The sequence below is a fragment of the Anolis carolinensis genome, chromosome 5, assembly GCF_035594765.1.
Source record: "Anolis carolinensis isolate JA03-04 chromosome 5, rAnoCar3.1.pri, whole genome shotgun sequence".
Taxonomy (NCBI): domain Eukaryota; kingdom Metazoa; phylum Chordata; class Lepidosauria; order Squamata; family Dactyloidae; genus Anolis; species Anolis carolinensis.
In genome coordinates this window covers 37955410-37968398 of record NC_085845.1, presented here as the reverse complement: position 1 = coordinate 37968398, position 12989 = coordinate 37955410, and positions in this window count along the sequence as shown.

Here is a 12989-nt window from a genome sequence, read left to right as displayed (position 1 = left end):
CAATGTGCCTTAAAACCAACAGTGTTAACCAAATTTGTTTTCAGTACACTTGATAGGAAATTCTGGGCAAAGCTATTGCCTTGCAAACTTTTTTCCATATCTGCTCCATTATACTGAGAAAACAGCAATTTCTCACTTACATTTGATATGACAACCTGGGACTAACACCTACAATCCATATCAACATAAATGATCATCACCACTTGCAATGCATCTGTCTCTTACAATATGCACCTCCTAACACATTTTAAGATACATTGGTAATTGTGGAAGAAAGTGAGGCTGGCTACTAATGGCTTTCTGCTTCAGATAACATACCCCCAATCTTTATGTATAACGCATGTTAAAACAAATAACAGCAACAACAGGAGAAAAGCCATACAGTTCTTGGCCCGAAAATGATAGTGTCACTCTTTTTGTCTCGCTAACTATATATAAGTGTCTAAGCCATTTTCTCCATGCTTTTCCTTTACAAGGGCTAGCCTTCCCATTAAGCAGGTTGAGGAATTTGCCTCTGGCATCAGAGTATTGCTAGCATTGCAGTTACTTAAAATTTCCTTTCAGCCTTTAGAAATATAATTTAGGCATCCAAAGAAAATGATCAAGCAGTCTACCAAATGAATGTAAACCTAGCAAGTATGGAAGTTGTATGTGTAAACAGGTTTCTCACTTTCTGCAATACTAGAAATTTAAGAATGAGGGAAATTTTCATTTAGGGGAGGCATATTTGCTCTTTGTGGGAATACCTTCATTCTTATCACACATTCCCATTACTACACCCCTGTATGAGTGTGGGATTTAGGACCAATGAGGGCCTGTGCTAATTAAATTATGAGGCCCCTTACTTGGGCTCTGAAGGAGGTAGGACCAGTGCTTTGTGGAACATTCCCATAGACTATTAACTCTATCATTATATCTGGAATTGCTTGGAAACAAAACATCTTCAAGTTTAGAATTGCATCACATAAGCAAAATCCATTGTAATTTGGAAGACAGGCGGTTAGATGCTCTCCCCCGACCAATGGGGCCCTGCGGTTAAGCACACCTAAGCACAATGGTAAATCTGGCACTGTCCTTGTTATTGAAGACCCCAGACCCTCCTTAATAAAAGATATACAGTAGAGTCTCACTTATCCAACATAAACGGGCTGGCAGAATGTTGGATAAGTGGATATGTTGGGTAATAAGGAGGGATTAAGGAAAAGCCTATTAAACATCAAATTAGGTTATGATTTTACAAATTAAGCACCAAAACGTAATGTTATACAACAAATTTGACAGAAAAAGTAGTTCAATACGCAGTAATGCTATCTAGTAATTACTATATTTACGAAATTAGCACCAAATATCATGATGTTTTGAAATCATTGACTACAAAAATGTGTTGGATAATCCATAACGTTGGATAAGTGAGACTCTACTGCAGGGGTCCCCAAACTAAGGCCCGGGGGCCGAATGCGGCCCTCCAAGGTCATTTACCTGGCCCCCGCCCTCAGTTTTATAATATATTTTTATATCAGTTTTAATAATATAATATATTGTATATACATATAATATTGATTAAAATATTAAAATGTTATACAATATAATACTAATAATAATACCATATAATAATATTAATTATATGTTATATATTACATATAGTATTACAGTATAGTGGTATAGTTCAATATAGTAATGTAAAATGCTAATATTTTGCTATGCTAATAATATAATATATTGTATGTACATACAGCTGCTCTGAGTCCCCTTCGGGGTAAGAAGGGTGGGACAGAAATGTAGTAAATAAATGTAGTAAGTAAATAAATAATTAATTTTAGACTTAGGCTCATCCAAATTCTGAAATGACTTGAAGGCACACAACAACAACAACAACCCTAATTAACTTGACTATCTCATTGGCCAGTAGCAGGCCCACACTTTCCATTGAAATCCTGATAGTTTTATGTTGGTTAAGATTGTTTTCATTTTTAAATATTGTATTGTTCTTTCATTGTTATTGTTGTTGTTGTTTTGCACTACAAATAAGACATGTGCAGCGTGCATAGGAATTTGTATTTTTTTTCAAATGATAATTCGGCCCCTCAACAGTCTGAAGGATTGTAGACTGGCCCTTTGCTTTAAAAGTTTGAGGACCCCTGCTCTACTGTATGTGAATTGGAAGCCAGATGGACAGCCACATTGTAACCAAAGCACCTCCACTTCCCAGCCCCAGCAACTTTATATCTCCTTCATTCCTTTGCTGGCTACTATATATCTCCCCTCACTTCTTTCCTTCTAATTTTTAAATTTTATTTTCCTTTTATGAACATGTGCATAATTGAATAAGTTAAAAATATAATAAAATACTGCAAATGATCTCCTCAGCTGCTGTTCAGATTTGGCAAGACCCCCACTTTTCCCCTTCTTTCATATCTCTCCATCTCTCTCCCCCTCCATCACACAAAGACCGTTACTCATCTATTTTTATTATTTTATTGCTTTTTTATTATTACTTTATTATTAAATTCCATTAAAAAAGTTCATGAAGTTCATGAAAACTGTAAATTCCAGTAACCTCTCCCCTTGAGCAATCTTCCAGACACCACATCCACACCCCAAATGCCAACCAGAGATGGGTCATAATCCTTAGACAAAGGACCTTCCAGGATCCCAACAGAAGGCCATCCGTTCACGGCCTCAAGATATCTTCTTGGAGATCTTGGACAGTCGCAGGACAAAAGTCTAGACCAAAACTCTGATTGCAAACGCATCTGCAAAAATACATCTGCAGGCTCTCTTTTGGTCTCTGGACTTGGAAATCCATCTGGGACAACAACCCCCATTGTGTCATCTGACAGGGCCATGCATTTGCATAAACCTGACAGATTGGCTTTGGACTTTTCTTTTGTTCATTACATTCCTGGACAACACACCCAGGGGCTAGCATGGCCCCTGGAGCTACCTCCTTCCCTCGGACTGCCTTTACTGGCTGATTGGATGCTTCTGGGCTTCTCTGCCCAGCTGGAAGGAAATCCCCGGCTATGTCACCTCAGCCAATCAGGGTGAAGTGCACCAGCTTGGACCTGCTTCCTGGCCAATCAGAGGCCAGGAAAAACGCCATCCAAATCTGGTGAGCTGGCCAATTAGGGAAGAGGGAGGGAAATTACGAAACAGGACAATGTCAGTGAATGGAAACTTATGTGTCTAAAGATGTTTGCTTGTGAATGTATTTTTACACTTGTACCCTTCTAGTACCCATGCTGTCCCTTTTGCACAAATTGAATAAAGCCTCTGTCGCTTGCCTTCATCCTGGTGGAGTCTTCAGTTCCTGATTTCTGATTCGCTATCCTCACTAGTTACTGGCCAAGCATCCCTCTGGGCTTAGGAGAACTACAAATTCTGGCATCATCCTGGATACATAATGAGACAGATGAGATGCAATAGATGAAGTGCTTTGGCTACCATGTAATAATTAATAATTAATAATAATAATAAACTTTATTTATACCCCACCACCATCTCCCTGCGGGGACTCGAGGCAGCTTACATGGGGCAGAGGCCCAAACAACATATGGACAAGATAAACGACAATATGATACAAATCACAATATAAAAAGATAAAACAGTAATACAATATGAAACAAAAGTATTATAAGAGTTAAAACCAGGCAATTAAAACAACAATACAAGGACAAAAAATTGCATTTAAAACACATAAATGGTAAGGACATAATAAATACAGGATAGATTATTAAAAACCATCTGGGGCTGATTAGTTAATGACTGTCCCACCGAAGGCCTGCCGAAACATCCAAATCTTCAGTTGCTTCCTGAAGGAGGGTAGTGAGGGAGCTAACCTAATCTCCCTGGGGAGGGAGTTCCAGAGCCAGGGGTCTGAGAAGGCTGAGATGGCTGAGAAGGTCCTCTCTCCCGTCCCCACTGAACGCAGTTGTGAGGAAGATGGAAGCGAGAGGAGGGTGTCCCCGGAAGATCTCAGAGATCGCGTAGGATCATAGGGGACAACGTGGTCATGACGATAGTCAGGTCCCGAACCGTTTAGAGCTTTATAGGTAATAACTTGCACCTTGAATTGGGCCCGGAAAGTTATCAGCAGCCAGTGGAGCTGCTTGAACAGGGGGGTTGACCGCTCCCTGTAAGCAGCTCCGGTTAGTAACCTAGCTGCCAACCGTTGTACCAACTGCAGTCTTCAGACCGTTTTCAAGGGAAGCCCCATGTAGAGTGCATTACAGTAGTCCATCCTTGAGGTAACCAGAGCGTGGACCACCATGGTCAAGTCAGACTTCTCAAGGTACGGTCGCAGTTGGCGCACTAGCTTTAGTTGTGCAAAGGCCCTCCCGGCCACCGCCGACACCTGAGCATCAAGTGACAGCGATGAATCCAGGACAACCCCCAAACTGCGGACCTGTGCCTTCAGGGGGAGTGTGACCCCGTCAAGCACAAGTAGCCACCCAATACGTTCCATTATGTGTAGAGCTCCAGGTCCTGAGCAACCCAGATTCTTAAATTTTAAGATCAAAACCAGAGGCTCTCACAAAAAGGAAATGGCAGTGACTTTTATACATTAAGAGTGACTCTTATTACATTAAGAGTCACTCAAAGCATATTGTTCAATTTTTTAATGCACAGGTTAACAGATAAAGAAATATTTATCTGGGACACAGGTAAATGTTCTAAATTCTACATTGAACAGAAAATCAAATATTTTGCAGCTCTGTTTTGACACTTTTGTAAGCATTGCTTTTGACAACACCGGGGAGTCTATGTCTAGCCACAGGAGTCCAGTCACAGAAAGTTTTCCAAAATATGCTTTGAATAGAAAAAGTATTTTTCTCCAATTCTATTTGTCATGCTCTTTTAAGAAATGCCTTTAGCAATAGGTGGGGATTGTTGTCCAAACAAAGACTTCATTTCAAGCAAAATGGAAGTTTTCCAAACTCTGCTTTTAATTACTTTCTTCCATTAGCCAGGGTTCCTCACTGGTCACATTCTGTCTCTTTCCCCCTTTTTCTCCCTCCTCTCCCCCTCTTCCTTTCACAAGCAGGTTGTTTAATTATTTCTCACTACAAAATTGTCAGCATGAGCATGATTCTACTATAAAGCACCAAATCTTGAAGGGGAAACAAAGATAATTATGATACTATTCATGAAAATGCAAGAGTGCTAGATCTTGAACTCAATGCACCCTGAAGAGGTCTCCACTTTCCACTGCAAACTCCTACTATTATCTCCAGTCTTTGAAAGCCATTGAAACTTCAACATCATGCATAAACCTGAATTGTGTTTTTCAGGTGGGTAAACACTTGCCTACAGCTGATCTACAAAATCTCTAGGCAGGAAAGGAATTGCATAGAACTCAAATGTGCTCAGTTTACTCTTAAGTACACACTGAGTTGCTTTGCAATCTGAGTTGCTTTGCAATCTCAGTAGAGTAATGTCTAGATCAGAAGGAGTTACATCTAGCCCCAATTGTTCCTTGGCCCTAACTGTTCTGTCTTAGGCTCATCCTGTGCCTTTGGTCCCATGAACTGCTAGAATCCATCCCATGGTATCCTAGAATCCATCCCATGGTATCCAAAGGTAAAGGTTTTCCCCTGAGATTAAGTCTACTCATGTTCAACTCTGAGGGTTGGTGCTCATCTCATTTCTAAGCTAAAGAGCTGGCGTTGTCCGTAGACACCTCCAAGATCATGTGGCCAGCATGACTGCATGGAGCACCATTAGCTTCCCACTGGAGCGGTACCTATGTTTTACATGTTTTCGGACTGCTAGGTTGGCAGAAGCTGGAGCTGACAGCTGGAGGTCACTCCGCTCCCTGGATTCAAACCACCAACTTTTCTCCCTGGACCAAAAGGTGTCTTTACTCCTGCTATATGCTACCAGAATAATTCTATATGATCGCAACTAATAGCAAATTTTGGGTTTACAATTATTTTCATGTTTTGGAGAACAAAACATTTAATTTGAACAATATGAGCAGTCTGAATAGGTATACTTGATAATATTGACATTTGTATTATTTTGCTAACTCATTATTTGAAATGGCTACTTTGACTGAGGCACTGCCTGCCACTCTTCTTTATTACTGTATATGCATGTATTTGACTAAGTTTCTGTGGGATCACTACTTGTGTATGTGTGTGTTAAGGGAAAAACACCTGGTCAATTGCAACTCATAGTTGCAATTAGAACAATCAAGGCTAACAAGCTTGAACCACTCCCTGAATGGGGTATAACATGGGGAAATGTTTGTAATGTCTTTTGGAAGACTTACTGAATCACCTGCTTCAGAATTTGCTGAGAGCCTACTATGAAGAAATCTCCAAAGAAGATGCATGAGTTTAATGCAAAGAACTTTATGTGAGTTTTGTTGCTTCAAAGAGACTGAATTATTTTGAAGCTGGAGGTTTTGTGTTTTGACTCTGCTACTTAAGAGTAAATTTTGATCTTTCCATTTTCCTGGCTTGTTTCTTTTGCTCATTGTGGATGCACAAAAGGGCTGGATAAGTCTGGACAGGACTGCACGCAGTTTGTTTTTCACAAACCTGTAACATTCTTTGCCTCAGGTTAAGCAGGAATGGAAGATCTCTCGACTTCTCAGCAGAAATACTCTCTGCTGCATTAGTTTTCTTTATTGTTCTTAATGCTACCAATTGACCTTTTATGCAAGTTTCTAATAGATAGTATTGATAGCTTAGCCCATTGCAAATATTTCTTTTCAAAGATATTCTGCAAAAATCAGTTAAAACAGTAGCCACCAGTCAAATTGTAAGACACTCAGACATTGAGTGGTGGAAGGAAAGGAACCCTAGGAGTCAAGACTGAATGTTGGGCAAATAGAAAGATCTTCATTTGGTGCCAAAAGGAAAATAGATGTTATGGTTCTTCAAGGTCCTAAAGGGAAGACATTCTTTACATGTAGTGTAAAACAAGGAGAGCCATTTTACATTGCTTCTTCTGAGCTTCCTGCAATGCATACACTTCTGATTTGCAGAGTCTCACAAACAGAGTAAAGCTTCCTGGAGTCCAGGTGCTAAGGGTACTCTTGAGGCACTGAGCTTTGCAATAACACCACGTAATTTTCGAAAGATAAAGGTGATATTAGATCACCCCAGACTGCAAGCCTGAGAATATAGCTCCATCCAGAGTAAACAGCATGTCACTTCCTGAGCTGGATAGCCTCTTGATTCTTGTTTATGTTTCCCTCACTTGTGTATCACTCCTCATGTTTTATATTATCAAAACTTGTACAAAACACTGTGAAATCAAGGGAGTGCTTATTTCGATGAATTGAAATAGTAAGAGTGGAGAGGCTGAAAACAAGGAAATAATATATACAAGCTCATATCCAGAAAAAATTGAGGGAAAGAACTTTTTTTAACAAATCATGAAAAGTAGGTCCATAAGAACAAAATAATTTAAATTCTATGACTCATTCTATATTATTTTATATAGATTTAATCAAATTTCTACTTTAGCCACAAAGTTTCAAGTCTAAAAAGACCCTGAAAATGACTCTTAATTGGTAATTCTGTGTTTCCAAAAGAATACCACAATGCCTGTTGAAAACATTTGATAAATGTATCAATACACTTTGACAGAAATTAGGCTCCATTGATAACTTCAGTAGACACTAAAGAGTGCAAGTCCAATCCTTCTTTCTTGCCCTATTGTGCTTATGTTTAACGTTTAAGAGTTGAAACTGATCTTTCATTTGTAGCTGTTCACACTGACAATATTGCAGAAATCTGAAGAAGTTTCTTCGCATTTGGAAAAAAAACCTGCCTATCACAGGCAAGATTTGTTTCCAGGGCATTTGATGGTTTTTCTGCAAGTGTAATCTTTTCCTGTTTTCTACACCACAGCTCAGACTCTTCCATCATTGTGTTAGTATCTTTAAGGCATTCATTGTAAATTTCTGTGCACTTGTTCAAGTTTAATTTTAAAAGCCACAATGAATAAGGAGGAACTCTTGCTGTTCCCAAACTACTTCCCCGTGCTTTGTAAACCTTCTTGAAGCTGACTGCAGGGAAAAAAATTCCAGAAATGGGATGTAGTAGTAGTAGTAATAATAATAATAATAATAATAATAATAATAATAATAATTATTATTATTATTATTATTATTATTCTTGTTTTCCGCCCCATCTCCCTGAGGAGACTTGGGGCGGCTCACATGGGGACCAAGCCCAGCAGTGTACAGTAAAATACAATGGTAAAAACAAATCCAAACACAACAATAAATACATCAAAATATAACATACACCATCAACAATTTGAAAACATATTCAATGACCAAGAGCAACATAGTGGCACTTCAATCTTCAAACTAGAGGGTGAGGGATAAAGTTAATATAATGCACTGTATTAGGATTTCTAATGGCATGAGACAGCGATAAAGTGCAGGATGCTGGGATATAGATAACAGTAGGGGCTCACTCTGAAGGATCTTCTTAATCATAGAATCATAGAATCATAGAATAGTAGAGTTGGAAGAGACCTCAAGGGCCATCTAGTCCAACCCCCCGCTAAGAAGCAGGAAATCGCATTCAAAGCACCCCCGACAGATGGCCATCCAGCCTCTGCTTAAAAGCCTCCAAAGAAGGAGCCTCCACCACAGTCCGGGGGAGAGAGTTCCACTGCCGAACAGCCCTCACAGTGAGGAAGTTCTTCCTGATGTTCAGGTGGAATCTCCTTTCCTGTAGTTTGAAGCCATTGTTCCGTGTCCTAGTCTGCAGGGCAGCAGAAAATAAGCTTGCTCCCTCCTCCCTATGACTTCCCCTCACATATTTGTACATGGCTATCATGTCTCCTCTCAGCCTTCTCTTCTGCAGGCTAAACATGCCCAGCTCTTTAAGCCTCTCCTCATAGGGCTTGTTCTCCAGACCCTTAATCATTTTAGTTGCCCTCCTCTGGACGCTTTCCAGCTTGTCAGCATCTCCCTTCATCTGCGGTGCCCAAAACTGGACACAGTATTCCAGGTGTGGTCTGACCAAGGCAGAATAGAGGGGGAGCATGACTTCCCTGGATCTAGACGTTATTCCCCTATTGATGCAGGCCAAAATCCCATTGGCTTTTTTAGCTGCCGCGTCACATTGTAGGCTCATGTTTAACTTGTTGTCCACGAGGACTCCAAGATCTTTTTCGCACACACTGCTGTCAAGCCAGGCGTCCCCCATTCTGTATCTTTGATTTCCATTTTTTCTGCCGAAGTGAAGTATCTTGCATTTGTCCCTGTTGAACTTCATTTTGTTAGTTTCGGCCCATCTCTCTAGTCTGTCAAGATCGTTTTGAATTCTGCTCCTGTCTTCTGGAGTGTTAGCTATCCCTCCGAGTTTGGTGTCATCTGCAAACTTGATGATCGTGCCTTCTAACCCTTCGTCTAAGTCGTTAATAAAGATGTTGAACAGAACCGGGCCCAGGACGGAGCCCTGCGGCACTCCACTTGTCACTTCTTAATCAAAGTTAGCTTGGAAAAACCAGGTTTTCAGATCTTTCCTGAAGGAAGTCAGTGTGGGCACTAGTCTAATTTATTTCGGAAGAGAGTTCCAGAGCCAGGGCGCCACAACCAAAAAAGGTCCTTTATCTCGTCCCCATCAGATGCGTTTGAGACGATGGCGGGAGCAAGAGAAGGGCCTCCCCGGTGGATAGTAAAGTTTGTGCAAGTACATAATAGGAGATGTGGTCACAAATATAGGCAGGAACTGAACCATTTAGGACTTTATAGGTAATAACTAGCACTTTTAATTGGGATCGGACATATATCGGAAGCCAGTAAAGCTGTTTCAATAGGGGAGTAGTCCTCTCCCTATAATTTGCTCCAGTTAACAACCTGGCCGCTGCTCATTGAACTAGTTGAAGTTTCCAAGCTGTCTTCAAGGGCAGTCCCATGTATAGTGCGTTACAGTAATCCAATCTGGAGGTAACTAAGGCATGGAGCACCTTGGCAAAGTCAGGTTTTTCGAGGTACGGTTGCAGCTGGCGCTCAAGTTTTATCTGTGCAAAGGCCCTCCCAGCCACTGCCAACACCTGCGCTTCAAGTGTCAGTGTCGAGTCTAGGAAGACCCCCAAGCTGCGGACCTGTGTCTTCAGGGGGAGTGTAACCCCATCCAACACAGGTTGCCACCCGATACTCCGATCAGCCATACGACTGACCAGGAGGACCTTTGTCTTGTCTAGATTTATCCTCAGCTTGTTCACCCTCATTCATGTACAGGTTTAGCCTACAATATTATTTCTCACATTTATATCCCGCCCTTCTCACCCGAAGGGACTCAGGGCGGCTTACACTATTGTGTATCTCTCTTGGGAGGGTGTTCCACAGCCAGGGAGCCACCACCGAGAAGGCCCTGTCCCTCGTTCCCACCAGCCACACCTCCGCGGCAGGTGGGACCGAGAGCAGGGCCTCTCCAAATGATCTCAGGGATCTTGCTGGCTCATAGGAGGAGATATGTTCGGACAAGTAGATTGGGCCAGAACCGTTTAGGGCTTTATGGGTCAAAACCAGCACTTTGAATTGGGCTCGGTAGCATATTGGCAGCCAGTGGAGCTGGCTTAACAAGGGGGTGGTACGCTCCCTGTAAGTCGCCCCAGTTATTAATCTGGCTGCCGCCCGTTGTACTAACTGGAGCTTCCGGGCCGTCTTCAAAGGCAACCCCACGTAGAGGCCATTGCAGTAGTCCAAACGGGATGTAACCAGAACGTGGACCACCTTGGCCAAGTCAGACCTCCCAAGGAATGGGCACAGCTAGCGCACAAGTCTTAGTTGTGCAAATGCTCCCCTGGCCACCGCTGAAACCTGGGACTCCAGGCTCATCGATGAGTCCAGGAGAACACCCAGACTGCGAACCTGTGTCTTCAGGGGGAGTATTCCATTGGTGTTGGTGAAGTTGCTTAGAACATTTTTCACAGATTCTGTGTGCATCTCCCTGGGTTTTTTCTGGGAGATTGTCGATATTTGCAGACTACAGAAAATGTGCATATCTACTCTTTGTAATGTTTTGCTAAGCTGAAGGGGAAAAGTCAACATTCAGAATAGCTAAAAGAAGGTGTCCAGCTTGGGGAAGAAGTCTCACTGTTGTATAGAGGACTCTCTTTTAGTTCTTCAAGTGTTCTCACAACCACACTGTACAGTTCAATAAAATGTAAAACTGCATCATGTCACTCAACCCAACAGATTTCACAAAATGAAAAGCGGTTGTTTGCTATTGATTCAGGGAAACAGTATTTTATATTTTTTTCAACAGTTCCAGTTTGATGGATAATGCTCTGAAGAAACATACAAAGCATACAAATGATATTGTTCCTTGGCAGTTTCTGATATGTGGAATGCTGCAAGTCTTTGCTAAGATTAGATTTGGTAAGTGAGCACCACAATGGATGTAGACAGCACTTGGATGCTTCTGCAATATAACTGCCTGTGCACCACTAATATAGCCACTCACATTAAGCAGCTCCACACAAGTATTGCAAGTTCAACCCAATTTTTCTAGTGTTTTCAAAATAATGCCTGCAAGTCCTCCACCTGTTATCTCACTTATTTTAACAAAACCTATCAAGTCTTATTTTACTTCTGCAGATTCAACATCAATATACCTTACCAAGAGCGATAACTGTTCTTTGGTACTGTTCCATGGTTTCTTTGGCAGGGCTTAGAATTGATAAACTAGTTGCAGACACCTCCGTTTCCACTGTTTCCTCAGTTTTCACCTGTAATCCAGGTGTACATGTTCTGGGGTCTTCATCTATACCAGCTGCTACAATGGTTGTCAATCTGCTGTCTTCTTCTTGGCTTTTTCTTTCAGTTGCTTTGATAGATGTTTAAGCATCTTCTAGAGTCAGATGGATAACAGGAAGCACTAACAACAACTAACAGGACTTTAAGTCTCAGAAAAGCAACTCAAGCTAGCAGGCAATTGCACAGTAAGACTGTAGTGTTTGGAATGACTCACAGCTATTTTCATGCCTTCCTTTTATGCCCCAGTGGGAGGAGCAAGAAGGCAGACATAAGAGGAAGCTCTGAAAAGAGAAGAGCAAGAGAGCAGTGATGCAAATACTTTCAAGTGTTTTTAAATAATATTTCAAAAACTATTAAAGATAATTACATGGGGTAAAAACAAATGAAACTGCATAATAAAATCTATAATTGTGTCCAAATTTCACAAAAAATGTTGATTAGAATCAGAGATACAGCATTTTGAAAGATACATATATTTTCACTTTAAAATTGAATATCTAAAAACCAAGATCTATGACCCACACATAGCATTAGATTTTTAGAAGCTACATAAAATACTTTTAATCTGGTACCTAGTTATTAAAAATACTTGATAGTTTAGGAGAAATTAATTATAAACTTTTAAATCAAGCAAAAATTATCATAGTTCTTAAATACAGTAGAGTCTCACTTATCCAACACTCGCTTATCCAACATTCTGGATTATCCAATGCATTTTTGTAGTCAATGTTTTCAATATATCGTGATATTTTGGTGCTAAATTCATAAATACAGTAATTACTACATAGCATTACTGCGTATTGAACTACTTTTTCTTCCAAATTTGTTGTCTAACATGATGTTTTGGTGCTTCATTTGTAAAATCATAACCTAATTTGATGTTTAATAGGCTTTTCCTTAATGCCTCCTTATTATCCAACATATTCGCTTATCCAACATTCTGCCGGCCCGTTTATGTTGGATAAGTGAGACTCTACTGTACCTGGAAACATCATAAATTGTATTTAAACTTGTTTTTCTTATAGAGTTTAACCTGGGGAATCCAATTCTGATGATAGTTTTGGCAGATTACATCCTCTTCACATCAAAAATGTTGATTAAACATCCACAATGTCAAAACTTGGTCACTTCTGCTATGTCTGCTATTGTTCATATTGGAATGTAAATTAGTGGAAAGGTATATAGTGATTGTATGAATAAATTATCAAAATTTGGTTGAGATAGTGTTTGCAGTTCTGGAGGAACTCTAATT